The sequence below is a fragment of the Pleurodeles waltl genome, chromosome 7, assembly GCF_031143425.1.
Source record: "Pleurodeles waltl isolate 20211129_DDA chromosome 7, aPleWal1.hap1.20221129, whole genome shotgun sequence".
Classification (NCBI taxonomy): domain Eukaryota; kingdom Metazoa; phylum Chordata; class Amphibia; order Caudata; family Salamandridae; genus Pleurodeles; species Pleurodeles waltl.
In genome coordinates this window covers 1,191,212,448-1,191,236,046 of record NC_090446.1, presented here as the reverse complement: position 1 = coordinate 1,191,236,046, position 23,599 = coordinate 1,191,212,448, and the positions used below count along the sequence as shown (strand labels likewise).

Below are 23,599 nucleotides of genomic sequence, written 5' to 3'. Positions count from 1 at the left end.
ATAACAAATATTGTCTCAATGCTCTTCGCGCTTTAAGAAGAGACATGGGTACTCTTCCTTTAAACCTTCTCTTTTTTTTAGAGTTAAGGCCCTTCAGTGGTATCCACCCCTTGCGTAGTCATCTTCTCAGCCAGAATTAATAGAAATCACTCTTTCTTACGAGCCTCTAAAAAGGAGCCATCTGTGTTGCACAAGGTCCACGCCACCTGTCGGGCTGCTGGGGCCCATACTGGTTCTTCCTTAGGCTTACCTTGAGTTCCCAGTGCTGAGAGAAGATCTGGCCTTTTTCATTCATGCCACCTTGGAGCTAATTAGGCATGCCATGGTCCCTTTTGGACTCTCCCCATGGCCCACAGGACCTTTTGGGGCTCTGTTTGGGATACCCCCACCAAGTTCTCCATCTGTCGAGTTTGTCCTCTGAGTTCTTCTGAGAACGCTTCTGGTGACATCTGGAGTCTTCCAGCACCACTTCCTAGGCAGCGTTTGACATTTCTCTGCCACTAACATAGATACCACCTCTGCACCAACCACAATACTCTTAACACTGACTTCAATTTGTACCTCCACAAGGAAAATTTCAAAATGCTGAACCTGGCTCTGGGTCTTTTAGTCCTGGAAGCAGGAGACTGGATAGTGTCCCTCGACTTTGGTATACTGATCCTTCAGTTGCATACGAGGTAATTGAATCTCAATGTAGGGTCCACTTAGTACCAGTTTGCAGTCGTCCCATACAGTTTGACATCAGCATCTTCAGTCTTCACAAAGGTGATGGCAGTGGATGCAGATTGTCTCAGGAGGTTGGGTGACCTCTGTTGTCTTAATGACTGGCTGCTCAAAGCCAGTTCAGTGCACAGGGGAGTTCAGTCTCCCTGCAGGCAGAAACATCCCTGCTGTTTAAATTGAGATTTTCCATCAACGTGCCCAAGTCTCACCTAGAGCTCTCTTAGTGCCTCTTCTTCATAGGGCCAATATTGTATAAAACTTCACGGTGGGCTTTCCCTCTGTCACAGAAGATCTGGGACATATTCAGGATGTTTCAGGAGAAAGCCCAATTTCCAATCCAGATGGCCTCTTGCCTGATGGATCTACTAGCTTTCTGCATCCTCTTGGTCATTCATATACATTGGAACATGCGGGCAATCTAGTGGCCCCTCTGCTTGCAGTTGCCCAAACAAAGGGAGATCTGATATGCACCTGTGATCTCCCAGGACACTTCAGTGGACTCGACTTGGTTATTGAGTCCTTCTACCCTGAACAGTTGTAACCACGGATGCATCCACCCTCAGGTGCGGTGCCCACCTAGATAAGTCAAAGGTCAGAGGCATTTGGCCTCCAGGAGAGTAGGTATTCCATATCAGTCTGCTGAAGCTGAAGGCAGTTTGGTTTTCACTCAAGTTCTTCCTTTCCTTTGTGGTTAGCCTGTCACATCATGCTAGACTGTACGACCGGGGTGTGCTACATAAATCAGCAAGGAGAAATGGAGTCTCTGCTTCTCTGTTGGTAAGCCTGAGGCTCTGGCAGCTCTGGTTAGTCATCAACCATCTGGCCATCTCTGTGAACACCAGGGGCTGACAGTCTCCGTTGATGTTATCTTGCTAACTACAAGCAGCCTCTCCATCTGAAGTAGTACAGCAAATATTTGACCTGTGCAGAACCTCTGGTGGATCGATTTGCCAATCATGACAGACCATTGTCCGCAGTTGTGTGCCGTCCATTGTCCACTGAGCTAAACCTTGGTTGGATGCATTGCAAGTGAGGAGGAATTTTCAACTATATATTACACATTTCACCACACACCCTTGACTTCTTGAGTTCTGAGAAAGATTCTCCACATCTAGGACCAAATCATCTTAATTGTCCTGGAGTGACTGAGATGGGTGTAGTGGGCAGGTGCTATGCATCTTTTCCTGTGTGTCCACTCCATCTTTCTCTCATGGCGGACCTTCTCTCCCAATTGCATGGTCAGATTCTACACCTCCAGTGTCTTCAGTTCATGCTTCGAAATTGAGATAAAACACTTAAGCACTGTTCCCCTTTCCTGCTGAAGTGGGTGATGTCAACCTCTTAGCTCATTATTCTTCCAGCAAGATGATCTACTCCAGAGGTGGAAAGGATATGTCGCTTTGTGTATGGCTCACAATGTGGACCACTTGAAGGCTACCTTGTCTGAAGTCCTTCAATTTTTACTTTCAGTGGCCCATTGGGGCTATGCGCTGGCAGGTGTGCAACCTTGTCCTACAATCCTTTGGCTCCCGAAACGGCCATCTCTGTTCAAGTATCCTATAATAAGATTTCTGGAAGGACTCATAAACCTGTTTCCATCCTCTCCTTTATTGTCATACCACAATGAGAGTTAAATTAAGGGTTGAACTTTTTAATGGGCGCTCCATATGAGCCTCTTCATAGTTGGCTGTTAAGACATTTTTGTCTTTAAAAACCTTTTGTACCAGGTGTAGTTGTAGATACACATGTTCTGCATCTGCATACTCCTGCCATTTAGTGTTGGGCTAGGATGATTGTAGCTTGTTTTTCTTAGAAGAAATCTTTCAAGTCATGAGGTTGCCGTGACTCCTCTGGTTTTAAATGTGCCTGGGCACTGTCTCTATTTTAGATAGTTTTGCTCTGCCATCTGGTTCAGTTGTGAACTAGCATTGCTCCAGATCTCAATGAGTTTATCGATTTGCCCCCCCCCCACCCCCCCCCAAACATGGCCTCCGAGTCTGTTGCCTTCCATCTCATCACAAGAAGCCACTTTGCTGCACTTTTTTCCTTCTAATGAAGTATACTCCGTTTCTCGAGCCTATCGTTGTTGAGGGACTGGGCTACTCAGCCCATTGGGTCTCTGCATTTTCCAGTATACATTTGTAGAATTAAGATGCCCTAGAGGAAATTTAGCAGATTCCCTAAAGAAGATGCCCGTGGTGACATTCTAAATACCTGGGTTTTGATCTCCACACCGTCTGCTACTTTGCCTATAACTAGATCACAACACGAGATGGTGCAACTCTTCCTTGGCATTCCGCAGCAAGAAACCTCTTCATTAGCAAAGAGACCGACTGTGAGTTCACAACAGAATATCTTAGTCAGCCTGGGAAAAAACAGACCTCTATAACAAGGCTGACAGATCGCTGCCACAGAAGAGGAATCAGCTGGCTTCTCAGGATGCCAACAGTCCTGAGATCATAGACTCTGAAGTATCAAAAACAGAGACACCCAAGGATGCTCCATCCACCTAGGTCGTCTCCGATCCTTGTTTGAAATCCACGCCCGCGTGCATACTACTGATATCCAAACTTCTCTCATAGCCCAGAAACAGCTGCCTCTTGTAGCCAAGCACCGCCCCCTCTGGGGGAAAGGCGTCAAATTTGTGCCTAAGCCGATGCCACCTTCAGGTGCGCCCCCACCCTCGAGCACTGATTGACACGAAGCAAGGAAAAATAATTCCAGGAGTCTAAGGCAAGTCTAAGTCATAGGATGGCTGTTGGCGCTGACATTTTGAACCAGGCTCCACCGTAGTGGCCAAAGCAGCTGTTGTCATCACCAAAACCACCATCTGTTCCAAAGCCTTCCACTTCTTGAGTTTGAGGAAAGCCCGATCCTCTCAAAGCTATAGCAGGAGCTGGATGAGAGAAAAAGGAGAATCAGCATCCACCCACACACAGGCAAGATAGCTGCCTCAATAACGATTCTGCCACAGAACCGCAGACTTGTTTTTGAAGGAGTCCCGCCCCTGGACACTTCTGCACCTCCTTTGGCCTCAAAGAAAAATATGGGAATTATGGGATACGTAACTTGTTCTTCTGACACATTTCTAACTGCACATTCCTCACCTTCTGAATAGATAACAAAGTACCAAAGAGGCCCAAGGACAAATCTTCTGCTCCTCCCCCTCCTCCTCCACCTCCTCCTCCTCCATGCCCTCTTCTGCTTCACCCCCTGCACCTTCACCACTTTCTTCTACCTCACCTCCTATAACAGGGGTTACCACCTCTTCCTCATCTTCCTCCTATGACTTTCCCTCAGGGGTCACTGTTGTTCTGCCCCAATAAGGGCAGTCCAACTCCCTATCCATGGCTGAGGTCTTTGCCCCATTCTACCCTGGACCCTCCGATGATCCTTGGGAGAATATGATGTGGTCATTCTGACACACCCAGCTATAGAACATGTCCTAGTCGGGGACTCCCTTCCTGAGGATTTTTTATTTTTTTTGGTGGAGACGCTTCAAAGACCGAATGTTCTATTTAATACTTCCCTGGGATTTTCAAGGATACAGATTTCGGAAGAAACTGCAAACGATCTGCAGTGGTTGCTGAACTGCGATTGGATCGGTGTCAGACTGCTCTTCCCACCTCACCCAGAGCTGGCAGTTGTGACTGTCAGTTATGGGCTGGGAGGCCACCTCTGAGAGATGGAGATCATAGGTCTCTGTCCTCTGGCAGAGTCATGGCTCTATATCCACCTTGCAGAGCTGTCGGCCATCTGCCTGATCGTGGGAGCATTACTTCCTTCCATCAAGGGGGAGACTGTACAAGTGCTTACATCTGGTGGCCTCATTTATCGTTGCACCACTGTCACATAACCAAGTTACTTTCTTGTGCACTTAGTTTTCTAAGTTAAGCAGTCATGGCTTTTTACAGGAGGCAGTGCATTTTACTTTGTTAAAGCATATGCTCAATGCAGGAAGACTCTGGGTTATAGGGCAAGAAATTGATCAAGGCTAAAGGCCTGATCTGGTAATTATATAAAGTTAGGATAGAGGAAGTAGGCTTGACATATTGTGCAAAGTATCTGTTAAAGTCATTATGCATTTAAGATTCAATTATTATTCCTCTGTATTAAATCCTGCGAGAGGTATTTTATTACATGCAGTGTCACAGATTTCCATGGTAAGCAAGCATCTCGATGTTGGTTAGCCCCTCTGACAAACAACGATTATACAAGATTAGCACTGTGATAATCCTCTTCTCTTGCCTGCAAACTTTCCATTTGCTTTGCTGCTGGATCCTGGGACTGCCATGGAGAACTGGAGGGAGAAATCCTCTGACCCCCACTCAGGACCCAGGACTAGGTCCAGGTGACCCAAGGACCAGTGGGGTCTACCAAGGGGGTAGTAAGACTGTCACCATTACTCCCCTTTAGTGCCATTTGGGAGTAAGCCCTAGACTCTTCTGTGCCCACCAACAAAGTTATAAAGGAGAACTGGTACAGGGAGACTGGAGGACCAGAGTTTGGAGGACTAAACTGCCTTTGAGGTGAAGAGGGTTGTTGCAAATGCCCTTGGTGGATAGAGCTTTCCATCAGGAGCAAAATGAGCCCAGGCTCGTCCAAATCGGTCCAGTGGGGCTCGAGTTATGGCATTTTAAAGTTTGGTGATCTTTGGCCTAATTTCCTTCCTGGGAGTGCATGGGGCTCTGCTGCCTTGAGATTGATCTCCCCCGGGTAGGATCAGGGCCCAGGGGTTGGTGCCAAGAAGCTGGGGTTTATCAGGCTTGGGGAGCGTGCGTGGGGGTCCCCCCTTCCTGTTCTGCTACCTTGCGTGGGGGCATGGGTTGGAATTCGAAGCAGGGGCCGAGACCACTTCACTGGAACCCCAAGTGAAGCAGTGATGTGGGAAAGCGCCATTGCATCCCCAGAGCTTTGGGCCATTTGAGAACGCCGTTGCTTCCCTGCGGAAGGCTGGAAGGGCCCAGGACCCAAATGCAGGTTTCCGGCTCCTGCGTCGGCACACGTTTGTGTTGCCGGAGCAGGTAGCTGGCAATAGCAGCTTGGGGTGGCCTTCACCAAAAGCAACAACTCTGGGGCCCGAGTGTGACCGGGCTCCCCCACACCTAAAGGGGACACGCAGCGTGAGGCCATAAGTACAGGAAAAACAGGAGGAAAACATCACAGCGGCTTCCTGTGGCACAGCGGGAGAGCCGCTATTATAATATTCACTTTACTCGGGAAACTCTCCCCATAATGCATTGCGGGCCTATCATTTGATTCACAATTTCTGCCCATAACTCAGCTTGTGGTGGTCCTAGGATGATGGGACCACCACCAAAGTGTTCAGCACAGCGTGCTCTTTTTCACTGGATCATCTTTTAGATCCCCACCCTAAGTTGGGGAGGACCCCAAATTCATCACTTTTTTCCCACTTTTCAAGGCATTTCTAAACTGTCTTATGGTTGGAGCTTTTGCTCTACATCTGAGGGTAGTTTGTATTCTAGCCTGGTGCATTGTTAACATTTTAAGAGGCCTGGAAGGCCTGAGAATGTATTGACTGTGCCTTCTAGGGGTTGAATATATGGTTCCAGTGTAGTGTCTTCATGTAATTACATTATAATTATATTGCAAGGGATATGCTCTCTAGAGGCTAAATGTACAATTGCACTGCAATGTTTTTCCCCATATTGCTTTCATGTGGTTGTGCACTCCAGGGGCTGATTATAGGGGTACATTACAATGCTGTTCAGATCATTACAGTCTCATGTCAAGGGTATGAAAGAATGCACAAAAAGAACGAGTTACTTACCTTCGGTAACGACTTTTCTGGTGGATACATTAGCTACCTGTGGATTCCTCACCTAATGAATACTCCCATGGCGCCAGCATTCGACGGAAATCTTCTTACTAGTCTCTGCACGTCGACGAGGACGTCACTCTAGCCCACGCGACGCCGTCTGACGTCATACAGGCAATAAGAGGTCCTCGACGACGTGCGGACGTCAGTACCAATCATTTTTTACGTGCATGAGAACAACCAGGCAATGCAATGAAAGAGCAAGGCAACATCCCATTATATTGTAAAAATACACAACATTGCATGAATAACTGTAAATCTTTTATATATAACTCTCTCTTTTTAAAATATATATACACATCAAGTATATACACAAAGATATATACATATATACATATATATAAATATATTATATACAACATCTATTGCACCCTCAAAGACCAAGAGGAGCGCACTCAAGGATTACTTGGTAAGACCAGAAAGGCAACGGGGAGGCGGGTGGGACCGTGAGGAATCCACAGGTAGCTAATGTATCCACCAGAAAAGTCATTACCGAAGGTAAGTAACTCGTTCTTCTGATGGATACAACTACCTGTGGATTCCTCACCTAATGAATAGAGTCCCAAAGCAGTACCACGCCTGGAGGTGGGTGCCCAAATGGTCAAACCAAGAAATCCTGCAGCACTGACCGTGCAAAATGGCCGTCCCTTCTAACCTCAGAATCCAAACAGTAATGTTTTGCAAAAGTGTGAAGGGACGACCAAGTTGCGGCCTTGCAGATGTCGACCACAGGAACACCTCTGGCCAAGGCCGAAGTGGCCGACTTAGCTCTGGTGGAATGAGCTCTAATGCCCTCAGGAGGATCCTTCTTTGCCAAAGAGTAACAGATTTTAATGCAAAGAACAACCCACCTGGATAGTGTTCTCTTGTGGACTGCCTTTACTCTCCTCTTGCCCACGTATCCAATAAACAGCTGATCCTCCAGCCTGAAATCCTTTGTTCTATCAATAAAGAAGCTCAACGCCCTCTTTGGGTCCAGACGGTGCAGTCTTTCTTCCTCTTTGGAAGGATGAGGCGGAGGATAGAACGTGGACAAAGTAATTGCCTGAGCCAAATGGAAGGGTGAAACAACCTTCGGGAGGAAAGCAGCCTTGGTCCTCAACACCACCTTATCCCCATAAAAAGTTGTATAAGGGGGCTTTACTGATAAGGCCTGCAACTCACTCACTCTCCTTGCTGATGTTATAGCTATCAGGAAGACTGTTTTTAAAACCAAATACCTTAAGGGGCAAGAATGCATAGGTTCAAAAGGGGACCCCATAAGGAAAGTCAGGACCAAGGACAAATCCCATTGCGGCATAACGAATGGCTTTGGAGGATATTTATTTAGAAGACCTTTCAGGAATCTGATAACAATAGGGGATTTAAATAAAGATGGTTGGTCTGGAAGACATATGAAGGCTGACAAGGCCGATAAATAACCCTTAATGGTAGCCACTGCACAACCTTTCTGCGCTAGAGACCGAGCAAAAGACAAAACGTCCGATAGATGAGAATGCAAAGGATCAATCTGCCTCTCTCCACACCACGCAACAAATTTAGACCATCTATTAGCGTAGATAGATTTAGTGGAGTGTCGCCTGGCCGCTAATATAACATCCACTACCTCAGGCGGGAGAGAGAAGGAACTCAGGTTGCCCCGTTCAATCTCCAGGCATGTAGGTGCAGACTCTGGAGGTTGGGGTGTAGAACCTGCCCCTGCGACTGCGAGAGGAGGTCTGCCCTGAAAGGGAGACGGAGCCGAGGGCACATTGAGAGTTGGAGAAGGTCGGAGTACCATACCCTCCTTGGCCAATCCGGAGCTATTAGGATGACTAGAGCCTGGTCCTGGCGAATCTTCCTCAATACTCGAGGAATCAAGGGTATGGGAGGAAACACGTAAAGCAACTGGCCGCACCAGGTTATTTGAAACGCGTCCCCCAACGCTCCCTGCATCGGATACTGGAGGCTGCAGAACAACGGACAATGCGCGTTCTCTCGAGTGGCAAACAGATCTACCCGAGGAAACCCCCCACCTCTGGAAGATTAAACAGACTTGATCTGGATGGAGACGCCACTCGTGGTCTGCCGAGAAATGGCAACTGAGACTGTCCGCACGCACGTTCAAGACTCCGGCCAGATGGTTTGCTATTAAGCAAATCTGATGGTCCTTTGCCCAGGACCATAGTCGAAGAGCTTCTCTGCAGAGAAGGTACGACCCCACTCCTCCCTGCTTGTTTATGTACCACATCGTGGTAGTATTGTCCGTTAGGACCTGTACCGACTGACCACGAAGGGAAGGGAGGAAGGCCTTGAGAGCCAGACGTACAGCCCGTAACTCTAACAGATTGATGTGAAACATCTGTTCCTCTGGAGACCAAAGACCTTTGATCTCCAGATCCCCCAGATGAGCTCCCCACCCTAGAGTGGAAGCATCTGTTATGACTGTGGCCACTGGTGGCGACTGCTGGAACGGCTTTCCTTGTGAAAGATTGTTGCTTGCAATCCACCACTTCAAATCCACAGCAGCATCTCTGGAGATCTTGACAGTACCCTCTAGATCCCCTTTGTGTTGAGACCACTGCCTTCGGAGGCACCACTGAAGAGCCCTCATGTGCCAGCGAGCATGCGTGACCAACAGAATGCAGGAGGCAAAAAGACCGAGCAGACGAAGGACCTTGAGATCTGGAACTACCGCTCCATTTTGAAACATTGGAACCAAATCCTGAATATCTTGAATCCGCTGAGGCGGAGGAAAGGCCCGACCCAATGTTGTATCCAGTACTGCCCCTATGAACAGGAGGCGCTGAGAGGGCTCTAGGTGAGATTTGGGCTCGTTCACCGAAAAACCCAGGTCGAACAACAACTGGGTTGTTGACTGCAGATGATGCGACACAAGCTCCGGGGACTTGGCTTTGATCAACCAGTCGTCCAAGTAAGGGAATACTGCTATCCCCTTCCTTCTGAGTTCTGCCGCAACCACCGACATCACCTTCGTGAAGACTCGAGGTGCTGAAGTAAGACCAAACGGAAGGACCGCAAACTGATAGTGTTGCGATCCCACCACAAACCGGAGATACTTCCTGTGTGACTTGAGTATCGGGATATGAAAGTAAGCATCCTGCAAGTCGACAGACACCATCCAGTCTTCCTTGTTCAACGCCAAAAGCACCTGTGCTAGGGTCAGCATCTTGAATTTTTCCTGCTTGAGGAACCAATTCAAGATCCTCAGGTCCAGAATTGGTCTCAAACGACCATCCTTCTTGGGAATCAGGAAATACCTTGAGTAACATCCTCGACCCCTTTCCTGCTCTGGGACCAACTCCACCGCGCCCTTGGAAAGGAGGGCTTGTATCTCCTGTTCTAGCAACAGGAGGTGTTCTTCTGAACAATAAGAAGGGCGGGGCGGGATGAGGGGCGGGAACTCCCGAAAGGGAAGGGTGTAGCCTTTTCCCACAATACTGAGAACCCAAGTGTCCGTTGTAACAGTCTTCCATTTGGTGAGAAAATGCTGTAATCTTCCCCCTACAGGAGAGGAGTGAGTGGGAAATGGTGGAAGCCTAAGGCTGCTTCCCCTGCTGCACCCCGCCAGAGGATGAGGAAGAGGCAGAGTGCTGCTGAGAGGCTCCTCTGGTGCGGACCCTACCTCTCCCCCTGAAAGATCTATAGGGATGGGAAGAGGCAGGTTGCTGATATCTTCCCCGAAAGGAAGAGGAGGAAGAGCCACGCCCAAATCCACAAAACCTCCTGAAAAATCTGGAAGAGGCCGTGGAAGAAGGAGCTTGGAGCCCTAACGACTTAGCCGTGGCCCTGCTTTCCTTAAAACATTCCAAGGCCGAATCAGCCTTGGCTCCAAACAGTTTGTCCCCATCAAACGGGAGATCCAACAATGTGGACTGTACATCTGCAGAAAAGCCCGAGTTACGGAGCCAGGCCTGTCTCCTTGCCACCACAGTTGTGCCCATTGCTCTGGCTACCGAGTCGGTGGTATCCAGTCCCGTCTGGATAATCTGGGTCGCAGCAGCCTGGGCATTTGAGACAAGATCCAAAAGACCCTGGGGAAGCTCTGTAAACGATGAGGAAATGTCATCCATCAGAGCATGAATATACCTCCCCAGGATACAGGTTGCATTGGTGGCTTTTAACGCCAGACTGCAGGACGAAAAAATCTTCTTCGACTGCGCCTCTAGCTTCTTTGAATCTCTGTCCCCAGGCACCGTCGGGAAAGAACCAGGCGCTGACTTGGATGAACAGGAGGCCTGCACCACCAAGCTCTCCGGCGTAGGGTGCCTAGATAGAAACCCAGGGTCAGTCGGAGCTGCCCGATACCTCCTGGCCACGGCTCTGTGAACTGCTGGGGAAGATACCGGCCTCTTCCACACCTCTAACACCGGATCCAGCAGAGCGTCATTAAATGGCAACAGAGGCTCCGCCGCAGCTGAGGCCGGATGTAGCACCTCTGTTAAAAGGTTTTGTTTAGCCTCCACCACCGGAAAAGGCAGGTCCAAAAAACTAGCTGCCTTCCGTACCACTGCATGAAAGGAAGCAGCCTCCTCAGTATATTCCCCCGGGGACGAAAGATCCCACTCAGGGGAAGTGTCCAGCCCACTGGCCGACTCCAGTCCACGCAGCCCATCACCCGAGTCCTCTAGCTCTCCTTCCTCCAGGGCTCGTTGGTACTCCTGCTCTTCTAATACACGGAGAGCACGTCTCCTGGAATGAAGTCGTTGTTCAATACGCGGAGTCGACAATGCCTCCGCCGAAGTCGAAGATCGGCGCCGATCTTCAGAAGCCACCGACGCCGCGTCCGGCGCCACAGGTAACTTCGGCGCCGACAAAAGAGCAGCTGAAGCAGATGGACCCACCGGAGTCACAGGCCGAAATCCCGACTTCGACGTCGACGGGATGGAAATCCCCGCGGCCAATCCTTCTGAAGCCACCGGAGCGGCCACCGGCGCCGACACTGGCGCCGAGCCCACGTTCCCAAAAGGGAGAAAGGGCATAAAGGGTGCCGGCCGAAGAGGCGCAGGATCACCCAAAGAAAAGGCCAAAGGCCCAGCCGGAGCACCCCCTGGAGCCATCTGTTGGAAGATGGCATACATCGCATTCAAGAATGCGGAACTATCGGCTCCAGGGGTGGGAAAAGCCGGATACTGAGGTGCCTGTCTCGGAGGCGACCCCGACGCCGGCCTCGGCGTCTGCGCCGGAGAAAACACCTGAGGCTCCAATACCTCAATCACCGACGCCTGTCCAGGTGAAGTTGGAGACGCCGGAGAGGGCAACGGCGTCGAAGGATGCGGCGTAACCGTGGGACTGATCTCCCATGTCCTTCGGCGCCGATCCGAAGACCTGGAACGAGTCTCCTTCGAATGACGCCGAGATTCTCTACGGCGCCGAGAGTCTCGATGACGCCGATGTCTTGGAGAAGAAGACTTCTTGTGATGCTTCTCCTTCGATTTAGCCATAAACAGCTTCGCCTCACGTTCCTTGAGGGCCTTTGGATTCATGTGCTGGCATGAATCACAAGTCGAGACGTCGTGGTCGGAGCTCAAACACCAAAGGCAATCGGAATGAGGATCCGTCACCGACATCTTGCCTCCACACTCACGACAAGGCTTAAATCCAGACTTTCTCTGCGACATTATTACCACAGCGAAAGACTACGCAGCAAAAATACACTGTAACCAAAAAAGTAACAGTTGCTCCCTCGAAGATAACCGTTTCGAATGCACGGAAAAAAGGGAACTGACGTCCGCACGTCGTCGAGGACCTCTTATTGCCTGTATGACGTCAGACGGCGTCGCGTGGGCTAAAATGAGGTCCTCGTCGACGTGCAGAGACTAGTAAGAAGATTTCCGTCGAATGCTGGCGCCATGGGAGTATTCATTAGGTGAGGAATCCACAGGTAGTTGTATCCATCAGAACAGTTTATTTCTGATAAATGTTTTTATTGGGTTTACATGATGATTGCATATTACATGATAAAGCCATTACAGCAATGATTTGTGGCAAAATTGTCTCCTTATTACACCATGACTGTTTGAACACACTTAATATGTTTGTGTGACCCCCTCTAGGGGGTCACCAGTGGCTGTACTATGTCAGCTATGGTGTGTTCCATCTACCAGTGTACATTTGTAAATTATTACATAGTATTTAGTAGTGTGTGCATAATAAATGTACTTCTCCTTTCAGTAGTGTGTGCATAATAAATGTACTTCTCCTTTCCCAAAGGAAGAGTACTGACTGGACAGTATTGAGTTTTGTTATTATTGCGTGCCAGTGATTGGTGATTCCTAGCCCACACCGCCTCCCTTTAGTAGGCCATAGACTGCTGTGCCTCGGTATCCACTGTGAGTCAAGCACTACAAAGCGGTGTTTGGTTCCCAGTGAGCACAATTGAGGAAGTATTATTTGTGTTGACCGCACAACTAATAGCCCACAATTTCCAACATCTCTAATTTTGTACACATTTGTAATTTTATGCATGTATGCCTGATGATTGCCTTTTGGAAAAGGTTACACCCAATACAGTAGGCTTGAGGTGGTTTTGGTTACCAAAACCACCTCAAGCCTACTGTATTGGGTGTAACCAATGTTAAAGGATATAGGTCTGATTGATTTGTAGAGAAAGGTTATGTCTAGTGCCCTAGGTCTGATCTGTTTATTATGAAACGTTATGACAAAGGCTGCAGGTGTCACTTATTCGTTGTGAACGGCATTTGTTAAAGCCAATGAGTGTTTAACAGTGGATTATTATTGCACTATTACTAGCTGTAGATCAGTATTTCGTTACACCGATTACTGTAATAGGTAAGGGTTTTGGTTAGTTAACCCCTCTGACAAACCCTAAGGTTTGGAAGATTTTCACTTTGCTAATCCTGGTTAGGCACTGGTAGTTTTATTGCTTTGTCAACTGTAATTTTGTACATATTTTAAATTTAACTACAGTACACCTGATGATTGCCTTCTGGGAAAATTTATGCTAAATTCAATACGTCTGAGTTGGATATGACAAGCTTGCAGGTCTGATTGGTTCATTTGGAAAGCTTATTTTTAGATGTCAACAGCTCTGATCTATCTATTATGAAATGCATATGTTAAAGCCAATAGGCCTTAAAGGGTGGATTATTATTGCACTGTGTTAAAGCCTGCAGATATGTATTTTTTTGCACAAAATCTCACCAATTACTTTGTAGGCAAGGTTTCGGTGTTGACTAGCCCCCTTTGACAAGTTGTGGAACATTTACACAGTCATAATGCTTACTATAATCTTTTCGGATGGCTTGACAGGCATGTAGTCACAATGCATGTGTGTATATTATGTTAGCCCACACAAATGCATATACATTATACATAATACTTAAATAGAGAGGATGTGATTTCAGTCCTCTTCTGCCATTGGTTTGTAGGAGTGTCCTACACACTTTCTTCACACTCAGCTATTGGCTAGCTTGCCCTCTGAGCGATGGCATTTGTCTGATCCCATGTAGACATTTACCTGGAAATGAGTGTTTCAGAGTGATTGCTAGTGCTGCAATATTTGAGGTTCAATTTACTCCTTTTAGTGGTTCCGGTTCTTCTCTTTTTATTATTTTTACAAGCATACTACAGGGATCCAAAACGTGGTGTTAAGCCACTTGGTTGCTGCTCATTTCATCTGCAGTGCACCACATCACCCATGGTCACTTCCTCTAAACTAGGCGACCATCATGGAATGGTTATTGTCCATGCCAGGCTGGAACTTTAAAATAATGATACACTATGTACAATGTCATTATATGATGGCCACTAACTTCTATGTGTAAAATATTCTTTTCATGCTTATACCTGCCATGTTTAGGCTGCAACAGGTTTACCTTCTACTACTTTTATTGTTTTAATTTCTATTGCATATGCTGTTGAGTTTGTGTTTGATTTATTGTCGTTGTGTACGTGGGAAAATGCTTCAGCTGGAGGAATAACTGCAACAGTGCAAGGGTGAGGTACAGAGTTCCACTATCATGGCTTATTTCGTGCCTAAAACCATCAGTGACCGAAAAAGCTCTTCCATTTATAAATTCGATTTATTGCAATTACCAGTACTTGTTTAATGTGGAATTTTTCGCAAAAGCAAGTACTGGGATATATTGTAGCTAAAAGCGTGCCTTAATTAAAACTGCATTATGCATCCTGGTTTGACTTCGATCGTTTAAATTGAATTATTTATGTTGTAGAATATTAAAGCCGTCGTTAAGGCAGCGGTACCGTGTGGGATTACTACTCGTTCATTCGTTAATTCACAGTTACGTTCCGTTCCTGATTTTTTGTAATGCAGAGATTTTAGAGAAGGGAATGTTGTTTGTGTGTTCAATTAATATTTCAAAGTAATTAATCCGTAGTACATGTTGAGACTGGACTTTTTCTTGTCAGTGTACTGTTGTTGAAACCACGAATGTGTTAACGTTAGAAATTATTAGGAACCGAGCCTTTTTTACCTTGTTTTCTGTTGGTTGAATTACATCTATTTGTCAGCACCATGACGCTTTGGTGTCTCCATGATGGCTGCATACTTGTATTTATTTATTTTGTTAGCATTTAGTATTGTGGTATATTTTTCATATCGTGTCATAGAGAAATTCCTCAGTCAAAAGAGATACCTCACAGTTATCCTTTAGCTACCGCTTTAAGGAGAAATTGTGATTAAATAGTACTCGTACTCTGTCTACCCAGTTATCCGACCATTGCATGTTTACGGTTCCATACCATGGAAAAAGTTACCAAGTAAAAAACCATCTGCTGGAAATGTGTTAGCTCCATACATGAAGTGTAGATAGGGAGAATAACGCCTCCATCTTGGTTTCTTCATTGATGGTCATAAACATTGAATAACTTGCACACATGTGGATCAGAAGCATTATTACAGAAAAATTTCTCTTTTAAAAAACACATTTTTAAAAACACAGTTACTCTATCATGTGTATAATATACCATGTCAGTGAAAATAAATGTGGCCCAAAACCAGGTGTTATTTAGCACAACTGTAGTCATAAACACACATTCATTACTACAGTGCAAACTCTTCTGTTATTGCCCTCTTTTGATGTTTGGGGTACTTTGTGCTTGGGCCTTCATAACTATTTTCCCACAAAAGTTATCTAGGCCAAAATTGCGTCCTTTTTTCCTACAAAGGGTATCTGGAGCGAAATTGTGTCCTTTTTTTATCAACATCCTGAGGATTCTAAAGGCACCCAAGGTTTGAATTTCCCTACAGGGAACCGAAAAATAACCCAAAAAATAGCTACATTTTGGGGAAAAGTGTGGTACAAGAAAGCATGTTTTTCCTAAAATTAGCTTCAAACATAGGCTTGTTGTGCTCGGATCACCAGTTCCCCAGCTTTCAGGAACAAACTTGCATCAAAAATACATTTGTACCACAGGTTTTTCATTGTTTTTTTTTTTTTTTTTTTGATATAGGCAATTTTTTCCAGGTTGAAGGTTCCCAGACAACAATGCAGTCTGGTTGCAAAAGACCTATTGTCAGCTTACCAAAATCTTACAGTGTACTTAAATCCCACCCACTCAACCACTGCTTATCAGTCATTATTGTCACTCTTGTGTGCTTGCTTCTTATTCCTTGTCCATCATGTTCCATCTTCTGTTTGTCACTCACCTGGAGCATAGCCTTCTCACCATCATTTTGATAGAATGCCTTGTATCCTTCCATTGTTCACTATTTAGGAGCTACTTTTTTCTTAAGCACTCCACAAGAATGCATACGTTTTCCAGCTCTTGACATTCCTTTGTCCTACAGTCTCTATTGCTATCACCTAATCTCTTCTATTTTCACTGCTCCTCTTCTCAGATTTACTTGTAGAATGGCAGTCCATCTAATTTACTTAATTTATGGAGGCTCTCTTTGTCATTTGGTGAAATGCACAGAGCGCTGCTCACAGGGCAGAACGAGCTCCCCACGTGCCATGAAATGCTTTTACAGCCACTCAGCACAAAAGTTTCAGGAACAAATTAGCTCCTGTGCTTCACACTGACTAGTGTTGTCCATTTGATCTGTTTTGTCTCATCTGCTAGGATTTGCTTCTTTTGTTGGCCTCAAGAAATTCCACTGCCCTGTTGCATACTAGTGTAACCTTCTTTTTTTTTTTTTTTTTTTTGTTGTGGTCAGTACTTTTATTTGTGCTTCTGGTCCTGTGTGGTTCAAACCCTCTGTGCTGGTGTCAGGAGTGTGCAGCCCCCTCCCCGAGCTTATAGTTAACATAAAATAAACATGTTTTCTCACTGAAGTACTACAAGATGTGGAGTCTGCAGACCGGTGTTACAAATAAGAGTTAACTGCCAAAAAAAATTCCACACGTCACTCAGGTCATTTATTTGTGGCGAGCCAGCAGCAGTGAAATGACCACCAGCACCTCGTCGGGGTAGTATGTGCTACGTAAATACAATTACAAGTGATCAGCATCTAAAAAAAAAAATTTCTAAAAGCTTCTGAAGCTTGGCTGTATTATCGCCTTGTTGGAATGTAAGTTTTGCAGCGTGAATCTTTTCTGGATTAACATGCTGTGTATTATTCTGCCATCTAGTGGTTGGGTCGGGAATTCTCCAGTATTTTGTAGCCCTTCTTTTTGTTTGCGTAGTCCTTCCTCTCTTCCTTTTGTTTGTTGGTGGGCATCAACTGTACCTCCATTTGGTGCCCCTTGTGATGTTGTTGTGCTTCCTCCAGAAGCTCCCACCTTTGGTTGCCATCTTGAAATCCTTTTTTTCCGCCATGGAGTCTGGAAGCCTGCCGAAGGATCTCTAACCCAGAGAAGAAGATTGCGATGAAAAGGTTGTGAAAAATGCCTAAAAAGTCATAGCATTAGTCCACAGCACCGACGCAGTAACCCGAGAAGAAGATTTAAGAAGGAAAGTTAAAAAGTTGTGAAGAACATCTGAGAATGCCCGTTCAGGGGGCTCCCGGAAGGGCGTAGATGAAGAAAACACTGTTTCAGTTTTGTAAGAACTGCCACCACTAGTTTTCTCAAAAGGATAGGTACCCAGTCTGCAACCTTTGTCGCTACGTTGACTACCGGAATGAGGACTGCAACGCTTGCTCCGCATTCACACCGAAAACGCTGAGGGTAAGGGAGAGACAGAGAAGGGCTCACCACAGCATGCAGAAGCAGCAGACAACACCATCTTTGAGAGACCTGGGCCTCTCTAGTAAAGAGGAAAACAATGTTGCTGAGGAAGCAGGAGAAGAGATGCGAGACGCGGATGTGAAGTTCATAAACGTTGTCGAGCAGACGAAGAAGAGAGACAAGGTAAGAGAGGCTTTGTGCACAAAGAAATCTTCAGAGTCATAGAAATTTGACTCCTGGACACCAAGTGCGGCTGCCACATTGAAACGTGCTTTTGGCGGGCACACCCTGAGAGAAGGGGAATCCAGTGGACGAAGGACTCCTGGAAAAACCGAAGGCGTTGAAAGACATATGGGATAAAGACGCTTCATTGAAAAGAGATGGGTCAAAACGTGACCACCAAAGCTTGACGACTGTTAAATCGTTTAAAGATTCTTCCACAGACAAGAGGAAGACTCCCCTGTCTCGACCCCCAAAGAACGGGTCGCTGAAATTGTAAGAGAAGTGAAAAATACTGGAGGCCGAAATGTTCATGCTCCTCCAAAAAAAAGGACTTTAATGACAGTCTGAAGGGTTTCAGGATTCCACCAAAAGCTTCAGTGCACAAGGACCTCTGGGACAAAGAGGTTGAGGAATTGGAAGCACCACTGACCCCTGAACCACAAGAGAAGGAAGAACCTTTTATATGAGGAAGATCAACTCATGAAAGGCTTCCAAGGTTCTGAAGCTGAGTACACAGATCAGTGGCATAAGTTAGAAGCCTAGACGAAGGAGTAGACTCTTACCCATTGAGGCCTTCACCTCCTGATGACAGTCATGTATAATCAAGCTATCAAACATGCTGCTGATAACTTGGATTTCAATTGGAAGAAAAAAAACACAATCCTGTTTTCTCTTGGAAACCTTAACACCAACCCAATCAAGAAATCAGTTTCTGCCGATGAACCCTAGTATTTTAGATCGGTAAGGGAAGCATTTCAAGAGCCTACCACTTTCAGGGGTGTAACCCCAAGAGTTGATTAAAAAATATATAAGGACTCAACAAAGGATCCAACTTATATTAAAGGGTCAGGACCAGCAAACTCTATCATTGTCTCATCAGCAGGGAAAATAGCCAATGTACCAACCACAGTGGGTCCCTCTCCTGAAATGGAAAGGGGGAGGATGGAGCTCATGGGGAGGAAAGTGGAACGCAGTGCTGCTAACCAGTTGTGCATTGCTAACTGCAATGCTCTTTTAAACCACCATGCACACCAGCATTGGGAGGAAATTGGGGAGCTAATGAAGCACCTCCCAGAACAGTACAGAAAGAGGGTGGCGCACTTGGTGGATAATGGCAAAAACATTGCCAACAAATGCTTGAAGTCCACTCTGGACGCTGCTGATACATCCAGCTGTCAGATGATGATGGGGTAACCCTCAGAAGACACTCAAGGCTAGAATCTTCGGATTGAAACCAGAGTTCCAGGCCAGCATACTTGATAGCCCATTCAATGGGGAACAAGTTTTTGGCTGCTCAGTGGATAACAAGCTGACCCAATTAAAGAAGGATAATGAGACTGCAAAATCTGTGGGCACCCTGCAGTTTTGCGGAGGAATGCGTAGGGCAACAACACCTTTATTTATACCCATCAGAAGGGGAAGCCTTCCGACTGGAAAAACCTCACCAAATTCTTCGGAGAACCAATCAGACAATGAGATCCTAGCAAGGATGGCAAAGCCAACAACGTGGGAAAGGCAGAGCAAGGATTCGGCCCCACACAAAAAGTAAGCCTCTCACGTGTCATCAAGGCGAGACATCAACCACAGAGCCAGCAACAAACAGTCTTACCTATATACAACACCAGTAGGGGACAGATTAAATAAATAAATACTTTGGGAGTGGAGGAATATAACTTCTGACAAAAGGATAGTAATACTTAATCCAATTCAGATATTGCATAGAATTTTAAAAAATTGCACCATATAGAGACCAAGGAGGAAAATACATTCCAAGGAGGGCGGCTCCTCAAAGTGGAAGAATTGCTAGCAAAAAATGCAATAGGAAATGTTCTAAAGCAGGAAATCAACCAGGGAATGTATTCAACGTATTTCAAGTTGACAGCACTGCAAGAGGTCATCCCTCTACTGCAGGAAGGAGACTTCATGGCATCTATACTCCTAACAGATGCATATTTGCACATTCCCATGAATGCACGTCACAAAAGATTTCTGTGCTTTGTGGTGAACAAGATTCACAATCAGTTTCCATTACTAGCATTCAGAATATAATCCGCACCAAGGGTGTTCACAAAGTGCCTGGCAGCAGCTCACCTCAGAAGAAGGGGTATTCATGTCTACCCACCTTAGAAGATTGGCTGGTGAGAGCAAACTCTTATGAAAAATGCAAGAATCCCGTTCAACAAGAACTAAAGATACTATTCGCCTTGGGATTCTCATCAAACATAGAGAAATCATCCCCATCAAGTACAGGAAAAGAAATTTCTCAGGGCAAGAATACATTCTATTCAATGTAAAGTGTTTCCAAACGAGAAGAGATCACAATCATTGATTGCGGAGACTCGTCAGTACCGGAAGGGGCAAGCTCTGACAGTGAGGACAGTGGGGAAACTAATGGGGAAAATGGCATCATGCATTCCCTTAATACCATATGTGATGCTTCACATGAGACCATTAAATGAATGACTACAAGCTCAATGGTCACAAGCGACAGGGAGTTGGGAAGATCTAGTGGTTGTCACGCAAAGAGTAGAAACGAAGAGAGCACGGTGGAACAGATCAAATATAACGCTAGGAATGAAATTTCAACAGGCAGCTCCAACAACACTAGCAGATGCTTCACATATGGGATTGGGAGCACACATAAACTCACTCAGTCAGGGGCCTTTTGAAGGAGGAGGATGCAGTGCAATACATCAACATCCTAGAATTGAAAACTGTGTTTCTAGCCTTAAAAGCATTTCAGAAGCAGTTATCAGGTCTATCAGTGTTAATTCAGACAGACAACACTGCAACAATGTACACATCAACAAACGGGGGTACTCAATCCTCGCAGTTATCAAGATTAGCTCAGGAACTTTTGACGTGGGCCATACACAATAAGATATCTTTAGCAGCAATACATCTGGTGGGTAAGGACAATGTGGAGGCAGACAAACTCGGCAGGCAAGCATCCTACTTACGTGAATGGGAGTTGAATCAGAAAGTGCTCAAAAGAATATTTCCGAAATGGGGAACACCACGAATTGACTTCTTTGCAAAACCAGAGAACACAAAATGCCAAAGCTTCGAGTCCAGATAACATGACTGCTGGTCCCTGGGGGAATGCCCTGTCAATAAATTGGTCTGGGACATTTGCTTATGCTTTTCCCCCAATACCACTCTTGCACAGGTTGATCAACAAATGCAAAAGAAGCAGGCTGATGCTGATCTTATTTGCACCACAATGGGCAAGGCAAACTTGTTTTTCAGAACTAAACCAGTTGGTAAAGGGTAAGATTCAAAGGTTATCAATACAACAAAATGTTAGTTATGGACAAGGGGAGTGTCCTTCATCCAAAACCAGAAAGCCTAAGCTTAGTAGCCTGGCTCCTGAAGACATAGAATTCGGACACCTAAAGTTATTTGAGAAGATTGTGACTGTATTCAGAGAAGTAAGAAGACCAACGGCACAAATGTTGTTCTCCAAAATAGAAGTGATACTCCTTATGGTGTCTTAAAAGGGGCTTTTTACAAAAGAACGCTAAGGAATCAATGGTATTAAAATACTTAACATACCTGACGGATTGTAAACTAACTTTTAATCAATACAGGTGTACATCTAGAGTGAATATTAGCCTTCACAAGAGGTAGTTTAGGAAGAAGTTTCTTTACTGCACAAACAATAAAACGTTTCTTAGAAGGTGCAAAAAGAACACCTCCAAGGAAAGTACCTGCTTCCACATGGAACCTTAACCTGGTGGTAACCCAATTGATGAATCCATCATTTGAAGAGTTTCACATAATATGCTCACATTAAGGACTGCGTTTTTGGTAGCTATAACGTCGCTTTGGAGGGTGAGCAAAATACAAGCTCTTACAATCCGAGCCATATATGCAAATTCATCAGGACAGAATTATCATGGGGACAGATCCTCAGTTTCTACCAAAAGTAGTTTCACAATTTCACATTAACCAAACTGTCCAAATACAAAGTTTTTTTTTCCAAAACCCACAGGCTCAAGCCGAGAAAGTTTTATATATATGGGACGCTAGAAGGGTGATAATGTACTAAATAGAGAGGAAAAAAACATATAGGAAATCAAAGCCACTATTTGTTTCATTTGCAGAACAACATGGAAAAAACAGTTACTAAAGATCCAGTAACCAGATGGATTTTGGAGACAATACAAATATGTCACACAAATGCTGGGGGAAGATTGAGAACAAAACCTAAGGCACACTCAACAAGGAAGAAAGAGGGAAAGGGGCGTAACCATCGCCTTTCTTTCAAGCACATCATTACAAGAGATTTGTATGGCAGCTACGTGGGCATCCATGCACACTTTTACAAGGCATTACTGCATTGACATCCAAATGAGCAAGGAGGCTCAGGTGAGTCAGAAGGTTTTAAAACATTTACTTTCAAATTCAAGTTTAACTTCATCCCATCCTCCACAAAACAACCATACTGCTGCGTAATCTATGCACAGCATATGAATCCAGAAAAAATTCAAGCTGCAAAATGGAAAGTTTCGTACTTGTAAGTGTAGTTTTGCAGCTTGAAGAATTTTCTCTGTTCACAAGCGACCCACCCACCTCCACCAGGAAGATAAATGCACAGCTTGTGAATCGAGCTTGTGAGCTCCGTGTTGTTGTGTCTCTTATGTTTCAGGCTGTAGTATGTTCTTTCCCACCACCATATGTTCTCTCTCCCGCACACTCAGTGTTGCTTTCTCGCTTGTGTGCTTCTTCCTGCTCCATGTTGCTCTCCATCACATGCTGCTTTTCCCCTCCTACTCTTGCTTCCTGTTGCTTCTACGAGATCCTCTATTGCCCTCCTATAAGGGTTAGTTTGATGCTGGGTAAGGTTCTCTAGAAGCTTCACTAAATGGCGGTGTTTGAAACTCTGATACTATGCCAAACGTATTGGTCATCAGAACATCTAGGATGCCCGATATTTTTCAAGGATAGACATTTCTAAACTGCATTCTGGCAGTAGCAGGGACTTTTCTAGCCAAATCAGATCAAGAATACTGCATAATTCCACAAACCGCGAGAGGGACCACTAGTGAGATGTGTGCACTTGTGTTTTTTTTTTTACCTCTTGCTAGATTACGTTTTGGACTTCTGTTTTTTTGTGTGCAAAAGGTGTTATGGTCCTTAACTAAAACAGACATGTACAGGAAATCCTGATTTGCTTTTTTTTCAGCGAAAGTCTCGAAGATCCAGTGGCGGCCGCTGCAAATCTTAAGGGGAGTGGTGGGCCGGGGTGGAAATAACCACAAAAAAAACCTGACCTCTTCCCGACGCCTCGCTTGTCTTCTTCTGGTGTCCCACCATTCACTGGGACACCAGCATAGGCTCCCCAGCAATCCTGGTGCTGCTTTCATGCTAAGCCTAGCATGAAAGCAGCGTCAGGATTGGTCTGAGCAGTTTGGACTGGCCTGGGGTCTGTACAGTTTTTCCAGCCCGGCTGTTCAACACAGCTAGGTTGGAGGAACCAAAATGCGCATTTGTGTCTTTCTGGCCTAAGAAGGCCGGCTAAACACACATGCGCACTTAGGTGCACTCTCTCCTCCCCACTCCCATCTTCCATAGTCCAGCCTTCCCCTTCCTTCACATGCTGCTGGCTGACTCAGATAAAACTATAAATATAATTTTATATTTCAACTCCTGGGGCGGGAGGGGGGGCGATGCTCTTTCGTCATTGCGAAGGAGACGCCCCTGCTAAGATCCTGCACTG

The 23,599-nt window shown here is 45.7% G+C and overlaps 1 protein-coding gene across 4 annotated transcripts in view; it reads left to right on the top strand.

Moving 5' to 3' along the window:
• MYH10 (myosin heavy chain 10) overlaps positions 1-23,599 on the top strand; it is a 955,741-nt gene that overhangs the window by 108,069 nt on the left and 824,073 nt on the right. The window lies entirely within an intron of this gene.